Below are 15,477 nucleotides of genomic sequence, written 5' to 3'. Positions count from 1 at the left end.
CGTGCTGGACATGAGGGGAAGGGGAGAGAGAGGCTAGATGGGAGTAAACCAAAGTGAGCAGGACGAGAGGAGTAGAAAGAACCCTCTCAGCCTGATGAGAAATTCCACTCCTCTTCCAGCAGGAATTAAATAAAAGGGACAGAGGCAGGAAGGCAAATAAGATGAGACACACTAGAAAAAGAAAAAGGCAAGGGAGCCCAAGTGAAATTGAGAAAAATACTAGTGTAGAAGTGCACTCAGAAATAAATCGGTAAATCACAAAACGCGATGGTATGGACCATTATTGACACCTGCGGCGACTGAGTGGGAATTAAGAAATTAATCACACGGGGGGAAGCATGAAAGACGCACCAATCTCCAGACCACCATGTCAATAGCCATCCATCAATATTTGGCTCGAAAACAACAAAACCGGAAACACAAATGCCAATTCGACAAAGCCATGCACTTGATCAAACCTTTTCCTGCGAATGGCCAAACCAACATAGGAAAACTTACACCCGTATACGTCCATGTGTGAATGATGCGCTTATCGCTGCACTGAGAAGGCCTCACAAGGAGCCCGGCATATGAGCCCAACGGGTTTATTCTGATGCTGACGGGAAAAGAGCGCAGTGTATCTTATCTATCGCCGGCATACACGGTGAACCTGTCAACATGAGCCTGGTCATTCATGACTGCTGAGATAATATATTCATCTCCCTTTCTTTCTCCCTGCAAATGTTTAGCCCTTTTAGGGACGATTTGGAATACTATTCAAAAACAGCAGACATATTATACATGATAAAGACGGTCAGGGTCGAGAACGCCGCAAGAGATGACATCTTTGGGTCGGCCGAGATGAGCTCATTGGGCTAGCGCGTGAACGCGCTGACGCTGACAGACACTCCGGTGTTGTGAATGGCGGAACAAATCCATAATGCCGTCATCGCCTCTGCATCGAGGACCACTGAACACCTGCCCGTGTGTACTGTATGTCTGCCTTACTCGTTGGTAATGTTTGTTTCTTTGACTCATCCGTCAAAAATGAGATCAGCCCCGCAAAAGTGGGTACCGCCCTGTTATTAGCAACGGTGAGGCTCGACTGCTGAGAATGGGCAAGACCCTACAGGTTACTCCAATGATGCAACGCATCTTTAGGTCTGGAAACCGTGGTGGGGATTTGTTGGGTCAGTTTAAGCAATGTAGAGAAAGTGCAAAAGGGAAGTGAAAAAATAAATCTAACGATCACATGACTGAAGTGATTTGATTTACCGGTGAACATTTCAAACCTACAATTCGAACATAAGAGAGCAGAATGGGTCAAAAGGTCAGTGACAAAGAAAGCCACACAGGTGGTGAGGTAGATTGATTCCAGGAAACAGTAGCTATTAAGGAATTTTTTTTTTTTTTTTTTTCGAAAAACCGTAGCGAAAATCCAATCGGAAAAGAGCATTTGAATTAAAGCAGATTGTCCACAATAATTTCCTCCGATGTTCAGATCATTTTGTGGTTACATTTTCATGCCGAGAGATACATTCATTACTTGCTCCGGAGATGTGTTCTTCCTCCTCTCTGCTATAACACTGAATAAATCTAAAATGAAAATGGATCATCGAAATGCATATGTGTGGCATTCAATTGTATGTTACCAGCAAACATATTGAGGGCTCCCAAATACAGCATAGGCTTAGAGTATAATTATTTCAAAATGTGCCCAAATACAAACTAGAAGTACAATTGCAACGGCAATCCGGTGTTTTTGAATGGTAATAAACTACATTTTCTTCAACAGTAAAATTCTGATAAAAGGTATATGTTAATTCAAATGAACCCATTAGCATTGTTTCATGTTGACATGTTGTAACACAAAACTATGAACAAAAACTATCTAGTAAAATACGATTTCATATGCTAGCGGGGGCGCATCTAAAGCCTACATAATGAAAGCAAAACAACTAAGTGTAATTCTTAAGTACCACAATAGATGTAAGAGTGTAGATTAGGTGAAGTGGTCATTTGTTGATTCATTATCTATGTCAACAAAGTTGGTCTACCATATCAAATCGTATCCGCTAATCACAATCGTAAAATTGAACAGCACAGAGAACCGTGACAAGCATAACGGAGTTGTTCCTTTCCACTAATCACTTCCCCAGATGTCCAGTCAACTAAACTGGATGATTTCAGCCTGGACAAGCTCACATGTGCAGTCAGTCATTATTAGATAAACACTTCCAGACAATTATTTTTGCCCGAAAGACAACCTCTGGGATACGACGGCATCCCAGCAGGTCTGCTAGTAGTCACGTTTAATGGCTCCATCACCTTGCTGGTCCAAAAACTCCGATTAGGGAGAGCACAGAGCGGAAGAAGTAACAACAGGGTTGGGCTTTTCGACCTTTTCCTCATGGCTCTTCATTCCTTACGGAAATTTACATGTTTCAGACTTGCAAAAGGTCGAACGGTCTCACAATTGCAAGGGCCATCAATCCGGTCAAGAACATGCATCGGAATGCGTGGTCGGCAAATACATTGAAAATGTTCCTCCATTCATAAAGTTTTCAAATGTCTATCTTAAAGGCAAGGAAATTAGAATGACCGGATTACCGATTAAAAAACGTCCTGCAATGCCAGAGATCATGGCCTTTCTAAAGCCTCACTATAAAATAGAAAAGCAAACTTAGGTCGATTGTGTAGCACTCACAGCCCCTAAAACTTCAAACTTCCATCCTCATAATCGGCTTCCTATCGCAAGTCCGAAACTTTCCATTCACACTACAAATAGACACACAACGACAATGCTGACCTTCTGTGGCAATTTCACAGCCTATTAACGCACGGCAGTGCGCACACCTCAGCGTGCCTTTCCTAAAATAAAACAGATAAGCATTCTCAACTTTGGCTCCCGTTGACTCCAAAGAAGTGCTCCAGAAGTCTCGCGATGCATCTCGTTGAAGAACTGACCATATGAACAAAATCAATTGAAATAATGCCTCAATTAACCACCATCCAGACCTTTGTCCTAACTCAAAGAGGTTCGATGAAGTGTTTTCAAAAATCGGTCTCTCGCTAATCTCGTGGGCTAAACGTGTTCAATACCTGTTGCTAACTGCAATTTGTGGACACAAAGGCGCCCTAACGCGCTCGCACGTGCTTCATCCTGACACTTAGTGCTTCATCCTGACACATCTGGTTCGGGGCTCCCAACGCGGAATATGTGGTTGATTGCCTTTTCCGGGGGTTTGTTTCCATCGCCTGAGTGCCATGGACAACATCCCAATTGGAACCGGTAAGATGGAGGAGAAGAGCACTAAAAAGAATAGAGAGGCATTGGTGGAAAGCGCTCTCTCTCAATCCATTCTTCGTGTGAAGTGAGCCGACAAAGAGCAGCCATTAAGGATGAGCTAATCATTGAAAAATGTCAACGTGTGGAGAATTACTAATCAATCATGTCTGGATGCAACTGAGGCACAATGTACACGGCTGATTAGTACTTTCCAAGAAAGTGCAAGTGGCATACACGGGAATAATTGGTTACAAGGCCTTACCTGCATCTAAAGCAGACTAACAGAGCTCAAATCTGAGGTCAATGTCGGGGACAGACAGTCCACTCAAAGCCCCAGAGGACTATTAGTGGCTCATCATAAATCACCACTAATTCGATAAACGAGGGCTGCTGGGTTTTAAATACATGAAAAGACGACGTGGCAAGGTAAATATGCCCCTAAGACCACCATGTGAGGTTACCAGGATTAGTTAGGGCTTCTGACAAGACTTCGAATGCGACACCAAACCTAAACTGCTCTGTAGACGGCCAAGGCTAAAAGGACACGGTTATTGTAGATAAGTCACTTTATTTATAAAAGAATTAGCAGCAAAAAAAAATCCTGCCTCAGATCCTGACCAAAATTGAACAGGTTCAATCTGTGGAGCTGAGGGGGTTGCTCTAACGGGAATTTTACTACATATCTTAAAATGTATATTTTTGTCAACTGTCATTGTTCCTGATTAATCCACGTGTCCATTTTTCATACCATTAACCAGTTGCTCACATAGCAATTGTGGTTTGTACACTTCTTAGGAATGAACAATGTAAAAGTCAGCTATGTGAGGGGAAGTCAACCCAAACATTTTTTTTTCAAGAATATGTTCTATGCAAGCCCACTAGTTGAAACAAAGCATTCTGATAAACATTGCGTTTGTGGAATAAGAGTTAATCCACCTGTTTTTAGCTATCTCTGGGGGCGGCCATTTTGTCACTTCTGTCGACTGAAAATGACATCAGAGTTGCTCAGGGCTCAGGCAACGACCACTCACGGCTCAGCTTTAGAAAGCAGGCGAGCTGTGATTGGTCGTTACCTGAGCCGTGGGTAGTTGTGATGTCATTTTCAGTCGACAGGAATGACAAAATGGCCGCCCCCCGAGATGGCTAAAAACGGGTGGATTTTGCTGCTTAACTCATATTCCACAGACGCAATATTTATCAGAATGCCGTGTTTCAACTTCTGGTCTGCTGGGAACATATTCTAGAAAAAAATATGTTTAGGTTGATTTCCCCTTTAAGTATTACCTGAATATACAAGCTCAAATTTCTGATTACTCAGGCTTGCTCTTGGCCCCATAAGGAGATAAAAATGTTGTCGAGATGAGCCGGTTAAACACGGTGACAGCAAAATCGCCAGCTGAGAAAAGGGATGGCGTCACAGCCGGTCAAGCTGTGACGATGTGTAAGAGAAGACTATCACAACATCATGCTGCGCCACCGCCTTACCCTCCAGTCTAGTCCAGCTGACAACACCCCGCCCCCACAACGCTCAAGATCAGACCATCAAACTATGTTACTGAACCAGGGCTTGTGTATATTTGGGGCAGGATTTAAAAATAAACCAGCCACTCACATCACAATTAAATCATGCAAATGTCCCAGTTTATTTGACAGTCCCAAGAAAATACGCAAAAGGAATACAACAGCCATTATGTTTGTTTTAGCAAATGAAATTGCCTTGAAACGTCACAATTTGAATGACTTCATCTTGTTGATGCATTTTGACTTGTTGGTTTCAGCACTTTGCGCAACGCTCACGCGCGTTCAAGAGAGGAGTGGGAAGCTTTTGAATTTGAATGGAAAAACTTAGGGGAATGTTTGGTGTGTGTTGCTGTGCTAGGCAGCGCTCTATTTCTGTCGGTGTTCTGACAGGGTAAGAGCAGGTGCAGCACAATGAACAACTGTAGACCAAGCACAGAGTGAGTCACATTAAGAGATCCACCGTCTGATACAAACTGCTCAGTTTGGAGCCATCTTTTCAGCTGACTTCCAAAAGGTACATGGCTTGGAACATTTGTCACCGGTATCCATTAACACCTCAACATGTGACCAATTACAGTCACATTCAAAATTATTTATCTTTAGCTGAACGAAAACATATCAATTTTTTTTTTTTTTTCGAATTTACAACTGTGATTCATTTTTGCGACAACCTTACAGATTCCACTTTAAATCATTCTGCCAGCTCAAGTATTGATATAAAGTTGACACACTGTACTACAAAAATTATGATAAAGAACAACACATTTTTACAACCAATGTATCAAAACAACCTTAGCCAAGAACTGCCTGTTTGAGGATCATTATATTAGCTTAGAGAATACGACCCAATAAAAAATGGCCTGTGATCCATTTAGGGAACTTAACTCTAAATTTGTAAAAAAAGAAATTATTGAAAAAAGTTTAAAAAAAAAAAAAAAAGAAAATCTGTGTTCAAAGCTGATATACTGGCAACATAATCAACCAAAGTAAACATTTCTAGTCAGCCAAACAATTTTTCCCCACACAAAATAACAGCCACATACCTTCTTAGAAAGACGTTCAATCTAAAGTTCAAAATGTTCAGGGTCAATGTCAGACGTTTCTCCTCTTTTAGGTGAGCTGAAGAAGATTAGAGCTCTGGAGACTTGTGGAACAAGACTACTGGGACATAAAAGATGGACTGGCAGGTCAACTTGCCGTGGCAACAAACACCCACCACCCCCTCCACCCACTTTCCATCCACGACCCTCCTTTAGAGGGTCCATGTGTCGTGGATACATCTACAGCAGGCATGAGCCCAACTGGGGGTGATAAATTTAGAACGGTGCTTTCCCACTTCAACGCCGAGTCGGATCAATCAGATGACGAGTGCGACAAGCGGCAGTCGTATCCGACTGATGGCGGACCGCAAGAATAATGACAAGATAGCTGGGTGATGTGAGAAACTTGCATACAATATGATGGATGACAAGTTATGTACATACTGTGCTCAGTGTCATGAAACAGACAAACATCCAGCAAACAATACCATCTAGTGTTTCCAAAAGGTATGACCACTAGAATCCTTGTTACTATCTTGCTTTTGTAATGTAATCAACAAAAAACGGATTATACACAGTGGCGTATAAGAAAAAAAACGTTTAACGGATTGTTTTCTCAGCTGTTTGAATTAGCTTTCTAATACAAAAGGATTTCGGCCACAGCAATAGTAAAGTGCACAAGTGCCCAAACATGATTTAAATTTAGGCACGAGCTGAATGTTGCTGTTAGCAATTTTTTTTATTTTTTTTTAAATAACCAAAGGTAGAGGAGTTCCATTTTCCATGAACACTGTATGTTAAACAGAAGCTGGAACAATGTTCTTAACTTTAGACAACCTCAAAGTGTTTGCCCTCCTTCACTGTCCTGTAGGAAAACCCTCACTCAGCAATCTATGGTCCAGTATAACCTGCCTGAGCCTTTGCAAACAATGTCCAGCCCAGGAAACCATGCATTGAGCATGGGGTGCCATTCCACTAAATATACAATTCAAAAAAATGTATATGTAATGTGTTATATAAGGGGCCTAACAGAACAGTTTTGGAATCAAAGCTGGTATTTATTATTCTGCTAGTTGTTTTTAATTTGAGTAATTTTGTGTAAATGAAGTAAAAGTAAATGAATTCAAATGTGGACTTCAATATACCTTAAAAAAAAAAAATCAAAAAGGAAAAACTGGTTTACAACAAAAGCAAGCCAATTTTTAACAGTGGGAGTTCATACAGAACACAAGGCATGTTCCTTGGCCACACAAAAGTTATGTGGGCGTCAAATCCTCACAGCATTGCCAATAAATTAATACAGCAGCAGGCATGCGTACGCTGCTCCCAAAAAGTTCAAACTTCACCTCTTCTCCACTGCTCTGTCTTAATTGGCCCAACAAAGCTAATTCTTTCAAGCTGCGCACTCCCCATAATGCATCGTGACCAGCCAGATGTGCCAGTGGTTTTCATCAAAGTTTGTTTCGCTTGCAAAACACGCTGCTCTTTTTGCAAACTTGACTAAGCGCAAACCGGGTCCACACATCCGCTTTTGTGGAAAGAAAATAGGAATCCGTTTTTAAATCTAGTGGCCACAAATTGAGAGCGGAAAAGCCGAGGAGTGCTCGCAGTCAAGTGGTTGGTCGGGGGTATGTTTACACAACATCAAACTCGGGACGCTTTCAAAAAGTTTCACTGACAGATGACAATGTTGTCAAAACTATCCCATTCACAGACCTGCAAAAAATAAAAAATAATAAGAATAATAATTATTGAAATACCACACATTCAAGCTAGCCGACCCCAGCGCAAGCATTCTGTGCAAATGCTGTCCTATAAAAAGCAAGAAAGGACACTTAATAGACACGTGAATCAGCCCACCTTTGCGATCAGTCCTAAGTGGATAGACATGTTCAGTGGGGAATAACCAGCTGACAACATGAGGTCACTACACGCATTACTGATCTAGACATGAGTTGAAAGGCATTATACAGATCTACCAGAAGGCTTCAATCCTGAAATGGAATCAGTTTGTCAATCAGGCAAGCGCATAACATGACCACATAAAGTCAAAAGGAGAAGCAAAACAACTTTTATAACCTCTTTGTAACCTCGATGATTCAAGCCTTGCCTTTCAGCATGAGTCATGTCCCGAGACTAAAAAGCTAACACAAGAGTCAACTCGTGTTATGTAAACAAAAACACTTCTCTAAATGGGTGTATGACTGTAATCATTACGCTATACAAATGGCCAGTGGACATAAAGCTAACACCATTTGAAAGGCTCGCATGCTCTGTGGGATTGTTTGTGATTATCTATCTTGGAGGAGTGTCACTGTGTGTGTGTGTAAAAACGTGGACGAGTCAATAATGTTGACAAAAGGACGCTAATGATTTTGTGCTAAAAAGGGAGCAACTAGACAAATGCGTGTTCAGACTTTAGAATCCGGAAAAAAAAAAAAAAGGCGAACAACATATGGGAAGCATTTACAGTATATGCACTGATGATAATTCTCAATAATTCAATATAATGGTCAGACTCTTTGTTCTCGAGCAGTAGGGAGCATATTCCATGGTTTGTTTTGCATTAGATGTTTAAATATGAAAAACACTGTTTGAGACAATAGCCCAAACAGACAAAAGACGTGTTTGTGCTCCATGAAGCGGAGCGAAGAAGGTAAACACTAATTTGCATTTACTTCTCACAGAGTACTTACTTTGGGCAGGCTCAAAAATTGGTGAAACGTTTCTCTTCCAAGTCAGCCAAGAAAGATATGCTACAGTATAAAAATCTGAATTTATTTTTCAATTTAGATGCAACTTTAGAGGTGATGCGTTTCTAATGGACAAATTCTTTGTTTTTGTCCAATGGATGAATGGATAGGGTTAAAGGGACAGGAAAAGCACTGCTAAAGTCCGACAAAATGACCTCCAGCAGGCATGTGGCTAATGTGTCTGCCACTGTGCAACCTGTTTGCCATTTGCCAGAGAACACCAGGATTGGCAGATTTGCGCCGTGCCACATGTGCCAAACATGACAGCATCTGAAAACATTCTGCTGCCAACAACATCCAACCTGTTTTGGCAGTACACGTATGTGCAAGCCAGACGTACCGGGATGATGTCCTTAGATCTTCACGCACTACTGAGGCTCATTTTGAATTTTTCTTGAAGAAATTTCACAGACGTCGCATCAACCTATCTGTTTTTCCACTTTTATTTCGACTCCATTTCACCTCACGCATGAATGCATGCGTGCGCTCGGCAACATTGACTATTGTGTCAACGCAGCAGCTGTTTGGGTCTCATATTTCCAACATCAAGACAACAACAAGCGTGGACGTAAAGTTTGTCCATTAGACCTAATAGGACCGTCAGGGGATCTCGTGCTAGACAATCATGTGATCGGCATGAGCCGCAGGTATCTATGCAGACAAGAATGTCAGCTCTTCATCGGGGTGAGGGTGTTTGCGTACTGACCTCTCCCCGCCTCACAGCAAGAAACTTGCAAATGAGAAGTGGAAGGGGCCAGCAGTAGAAAACTGTTGGGCAGCTGGATCTAGTTGCTCTAGGAGACCAACGTCAACAATTATAGTAATCTTGCAATTGACTCCACCGATTTAAACTGACAGAAGCATAGGGTAAAATGTAAGCATGACCGGCCACAAGCTTTATGGCAACTATTGCGCTGAAATGACAACCAACACTGGAGCAAGAGCTGTGTCAAACATTCTTAAAGTGGAAGTCAACCCAAAAATGTTCTTGACAATAATATGTTCTATGCAGGCCAACTAGTTGAAGCCAGGCATTCTGATTAATATTGCATTTGTGGAATATGAGTTAAGCAGCAAAATACACGCGTTTTTAGCCATCCCAGGGGGCGGCCATTTTGTCACTTGCTGTTGAGGAAAAATGACATCACAGTTGCTCAGGCTCAGGTAACGACCAATCCCGGCTCAGCTTTAGAAAACAGGTCAGCCGTGATTGGTTGTTACCTGAGCCCAGAGAAACTGTGATGTCATATTCAGTGGACAGCAAGTGACAAAATGACCGCCCTCTGAGATGGACAAACACAGGTGGATTTTACTACTTGAATCATATTTGACAAATACAATATCAATATAAATGCCGTGCTTGAACTAGTGGGTCTGCATGGAACATATTGTCAAGAATATTTTGGGGTTGACTTTTTCCTTTAAGACAACAATAATCAGGTTTAACTGACACTATCAGAAATGATAAAGAGTACGGTCACCAATATGGCAACCTTATTTAGCTACATGAATCAAAACTACACCAACTTTAATAATCAAATATTTAAATTGTTATCTCACTGACAGTGACAAAACTAAGCATTGATATCTTTATATTGGTACAACCTTTGATATGCAGTACTGTGTGTCTTGTTTTGGATCTCTTTGGATACTCAAGTGGTGTCAATGTTGCACCCACTTGGTGATACATTAAACCAAGTCTTCCGTCTGTTTCTGATTCACTTAATTTTTCACCAGCCCATTTAAGGCAAAGTGAGCGTAGCTGTGGTTCTTACTTCATCCTGCTTTAAATCTGTGTCAAATCAGATTTAGGCCATGACCTCAACAACTCTCCTCCTCGAGTGCCTCCAAATGTTACCCACCTAGATAAATCTAGAAAGCTATGATTGTACTGCATGTATTCTATGTTGTTATGAGTTATCAAATATCATTCTGTTAATAGAAAACACTGCTGCATTGCAGCTGTGACGTGAATGAGTCGGTGTTGACACTGAGTGGCCAATAAAGTGCACCCTGCAGTCTTATTATAATACAGTGACCACACATCCAGGGTGGAAGAGTTCTCACACAAGGGCTGGTAGAATGTTTTCCTCAACGTCCTTAAACATCAACATCTTTAAAGGTTGAACACAATCCCTCCTGAGGTGCTGGTCAGTCTTCGATGTAATGTCAAACTTGTGAAATGACCAGTTGCAAAACACACAGTCACCAAAACCTTGAACTGTACAAGCGTTTTTAGGTAACATGTTATCTTGGGATTAGCATTTTACGACATTTCTTTGAAGAACAATATAGAAATGTAACTAAAAATTAACTACCACCAAAATCTTCATTCTGTCCACTTTTTATCCCTCCCTTAGGGAAAAGAGACAGGAAAAAGCCCCCCAAAAATAACATTAACATACACACACAGGTAATAATTAAATACCCCGTCAATTTTGCTCATGAGGTATGCTGAAGTGTCGCAAAAAGTCGCACAAGTGCAGTTCAAAGTTGTGTGCAATATTACAGGAATATGACAGCCCAAAACTTTACACAAATTATGCCCCTTATTAAATAGGAAATCAACCCAAACATAGTTTTTTCAAGAATATATTCTATGCAAGCCCACTAGTTGAAACAAGGCATTCTGATAATTGTGGAATGAGAGTTAATCCACTCGTTTTTAGCCATCTCTGGGGGCGGCCATTTTGGCATTTCTGTCGACTGAAAATGACATCACGACTATCACAACTATCAGGGCTCAGGTAACGACTAATCACGGCTCATCTTTAGAAAACAGGCGAGCCGTGATTGGTCGTTACCTGAGCCCTGGGTAGTTGTGATGTCATTTTCAGAAACAGAAATGACAAAATGGCCTTCCCCTGAGATGGCTAAAAACGTGTTTTTGCTGATTTTGCTGCTTAACTCATATTGCACAAACGCACTATTAATCAGAATGCCGCAAACATATTTAAAAAAAATATATGTTTGGGTTGATTTCCCCTTTAACGAAATTTGTTTTCATAAAATTGTGCTGTGCAACATAAGAGTCACCCAAAAAGAAGGGATGGCTGCTTAAAAAAACTGACCAAAGACAAACACTAAACCCCTGAACACAACACAAAATTGTGGGGAAAAATAGTGAGAACAAAAGAGGTGCGGTTGTTGAGGATTATAGCCCTATAAATCATTGCGGTTTTCGTGTTTTTACTTCAAAGTCATAGCAACGCAGCCCTCCCAAACCATACTTTCAACATGATGTGTTGGTTAGTCAACAAACGCTAATGGACTAAAGCCACATCCAACATTTTAAAAAAACAAACAAAAAAAAAAAAAAAGACTCCATTGTCCATGTAAATTACAGGTGGGGCCTCCTCACCATTGTGGACGAGCATCTGCTTCCAATAGCCCGTCTGCCTCCTACCTCCTTCTCCTCCTTTGAGGGGCACACATGAAGCCAAAGCTACGGTTTTATGTATTGGGCCCCCAAAACAATGACGCAACACACTACATGCTTATGTAACAAACCCATTCTGGCACTTTAACTCTCTGAACTAAGAGGGGAAAAAATAATTCAGCAGGGGAAACACTTAAGCCATTTCCACAGGAACATTAGGACATTAAGGGCTCGTTCATATCGTAACATACGCAATAATACCGGTATACAGTTGCGAGAAAAAAAAAGTATAATACCCCTCCACCATGCTTCACGGTTGGGATGACATTTTGATTACGGTGTGAAGTGCCTACTACTTCATTTCCTGTTGCCCATATTTAAAATGCGATAAATTGACGTACTATCCCCCTCTTTTCCTCAAAAATAAAATTACACATGTTATTTTAGCCATTTTTAATCATGTACAATGGAATTGAGTACATCCAAAGGATTGTGACTTCAGTCTCTAACCATCCTAGAAAGGTTGTTTTTTTTAATTGTGAAAAATTGTGAAGAAAATGTGAAAAATTGTGAAAAAGAATATGAGCATCACACACATACTCGAAGAAAGCATGTAAAATACACCATCTTAGAGGGGAATGCTGCAAAGCAGAGCACCACCCTTGTTACTAGACAACAACGCCAAAAATATTTTTGCACTACCTCTTAAACAGGAAAGAAGAGGGAAAAACAGTGGAGCGGCACAATAGGTGGATGTGTGCAAGTATGAATCTTAACTCTACAATTAAAATTGACGAGCATGTACAGGATTCTAATCTTGCCTCAATACAGGCAACAGTATATCATGTCTATACAGTGTCTCAATGGATGAACCTGCAACGGGATGCAGAGTGTGACAACTTGCATTTTATGTTAAGAAGCGAAAGTTGTCAAGCTTCGCATTGAACCAAACGTGTTTATGCAGCTTTCCTTGGTCGTCATGACAGCTTGTGAAAGTAACCTGAGCCAGTTAAGCTGCATGTGTCTATTGTATTAATAATAATGCAGCAAGGAATTCATGCAGATCCTAATTTACAATTTCACAAATTTGTGCAGGTCACGGACTAACTAAATAGGCGTTACAATATTTAGTTTGCCGAGTCAGCTGGAATACTATGGAAAGCTGTTTGAGAATTGAATCGATAGCCTTTATCCATCTTAAAATGCAATAATACGCTCTTTGTCTTCACTAGTATTGGCATACCATTAGGACAACGAACGACTAGTGAAGCCAAAGTAGTGGGAGGCAGTAGTTCAATGTTTCTACTTGTACAACATAGCCATTTTACTAGTGCGCTGAATTGTCTTGCTGGTGAGTACAAAAGAGCGGACTAGTAGGCTACTGCCTGGACCTTTAGTTGGATAAGATGGATATTATTTGAATAAATGCTCAGACGGCTTTCTATAGACTGCGCCTTGAACGTGATGATGATGATGATAATGCTGATGATATGCACTATTTTTGAAATTACACGTGAGCATAATCAGGCTATTCTTCAAATCGAGACCCACAGTCTTTTAAGAAAAATTGCACCTGTCCGCAAGAAGGGTCCTGCATAAATATAATCATGCAAGTGGCGGTCATAAACGAAATGTTCAGTTCCTCGTTATGAACAGCATGCACAACTTTACCGTAGACCAGACAAAATAGCGGACGTCTCCCAAATGCTCCGGCACGGTTGTGTTTTATTAGCAGGCGAATTGATGCGACTTTAATTATTGTAAACTTTCCTCAGCCGCTCGATTCCGCTCCGGTGAAGAAACGTCTGAAATGTTTTTAAAGCAAACAATGGAAAGCAAACTTACCTGTGGCCGTCTGTGTTGAAGTACGTCAATGTGACGCCAGTCGAACCAACGAACGGCTAAAAACAAACTTTTGGAACATCCCGCTTGCACACGTACGCACAAAAACGAACACACAACCGCTGTCATTCACAGCGAACCACCGCCTGTCATGAACATAATCACGTCCATCACTCCACTAAAGCTAACCACATTTGCTTCTTGTAATTTTTTTCAAAATAAAAGAACAGTTGAATACTATGCTTTGCTTTCGTGGACTTTTTCGACCCTGCCAAGTGGTGCGCGTCTAATTTTGATTGCTTATTCTTATTTATACAATTCCTGTTACGATACCTATAAATATGTTTACTTCTGCCCAAATACTTTCTTTTTGTGTAGCTTTAATATTGAAAAGGTTCACAACAGCCGGGTGAAATGTGTTCTTCAATTTAAGCTTTACGCACTTCATCTGCATTCTTCTTGTAGCCAAAAACACAGCTTTTTTTTCTTTTTGTGGAAAAAAAATTCCCAAATTGTCATGCAGATAGGAAATCCACAGTGATAAAAGCAGTGGATGGTTTTGCGCCTTCCACATAGTGGTTTTGAGTAGTCTGTGAGAACCAATCCTCAAAATCAAAAATCAATTACTCTGAAAAACAATAACTGAAAGTTTTTAGTTGTTTTTTTAAGTGAGTTATTTTTTTTCCCATACATATGGCAGTTCAAGCATGTATTTGATATCCATCTTAAGGTCCATGTACTAGTACACAGTTCTTCCTCACTAGTAAGACAATTCAACACACCAGTAAAGCTACTAGTAATGTTTTTACATCAAGCCACTTTTGGCTACTGCGCAGTTAAACAATACTAGTAAGCTACTAACTATACAATTAAACTTTCCTAGTAAACTACTCACACTTACAATGCCTAGTCTGAAATTTTGTAATAATTTAACTCAGTTATCCTCATCCATCCATGAGAGTCACTGCTGTGTAATGGACGCACAGATGCAAAGTAATGCAAAGTGTTTTCCTGTGCTGACTTACGATATAAACCACAATGCAAATGTGCAGTCAATTTCCTTTGTGCTGTGATGGCAAAATAAACAGTCAGCATATCCTGTCCATTAAAAAGTACTGAAGCCACGGATACGCATTCAATTTGACCAGTGTTATACCTCTCCAGTCTTTGTGATTTCATCACCACATTGTAAAGGGCAAAGAGGCATTTGAAGGGCTACTCCATTTATGTAGTACTTGATATTGTATGAGGCAGTTTTCACTGAAGCGGAAAAGTCAACATTTGACTTTAGTTTGACAGGCTTGTTACCTCTACTCTTTGTTCACTTTGCCGTCTTTGAGTCGTCTCCAGGGTGGTGTTTTCTCGAGAACGTGTTGTCGAGGGTAACAGACGACAGGCGAGCAAATAATGTCAAAGAGTGGCTGGTGAGAATTTTTCTAATATGGAACCTAGCAGTAAAACACTAAAGAAGAGTTCATTTGGAGAAGATGTTGTAATGAGTCCATACATATTTCCTCCCTCATCCAATCTGACCACTTTCTAAGTCATGCAGTGGAACAAATAGCCCCTCGCATGTAATCTCTGCCATGTGTTTAACATAAATGATAAAGCATGCTTTGTTTACTAACAGAAAGCCACCTCAGACACAATGCTTTGTTGCCGCTCAATGTGAAT

The 15,477-nt window shown here is 40.7% G+C and overlaps 1 protein-coding gene across 1 annotated transcript in view; it reads right to left on the bottom strand.

Annotated features, from left to right (window-relative positions):
- The window catches only part of svila (supervillin a), a 51,535-nt gene extending 37,566 nt beyond the window's left edge, over positions 1 to 13,969 (bottom strand). The window contains exon 1 of the mRNA XM_086021227.1: positions 13,807 to 13,969. The gene's annotated coding sequence lies outside the window, so the exon portion shown is untranslated. The remainder of the gene's footprint in view (positions 1 to 13,806) is intronic.
- Positions 13,970 to 15,477: the final 1,508 nt, after the last annotated feature.

The sequence above is a fragment of the Filicampus tigris genome, chromosome 21 (assembly GCF_054856515.1).
Source record: "Filicampus tigris isolate MCC_2025a chromosome 21, RoL_Ftig_1.0, whole genome shotgun sequence".
Lineage (NCBI taxonomy): Eukaryota > Metazoa > Chordata > Actinopteri > Syngnathiformes > Syngnathidae > Filicampus > Filicampus tigris.
Note: the sequence above shows the minus strand (reverse complement) of the source record. Positions and strands in the feature narration are given on the sequence as shown.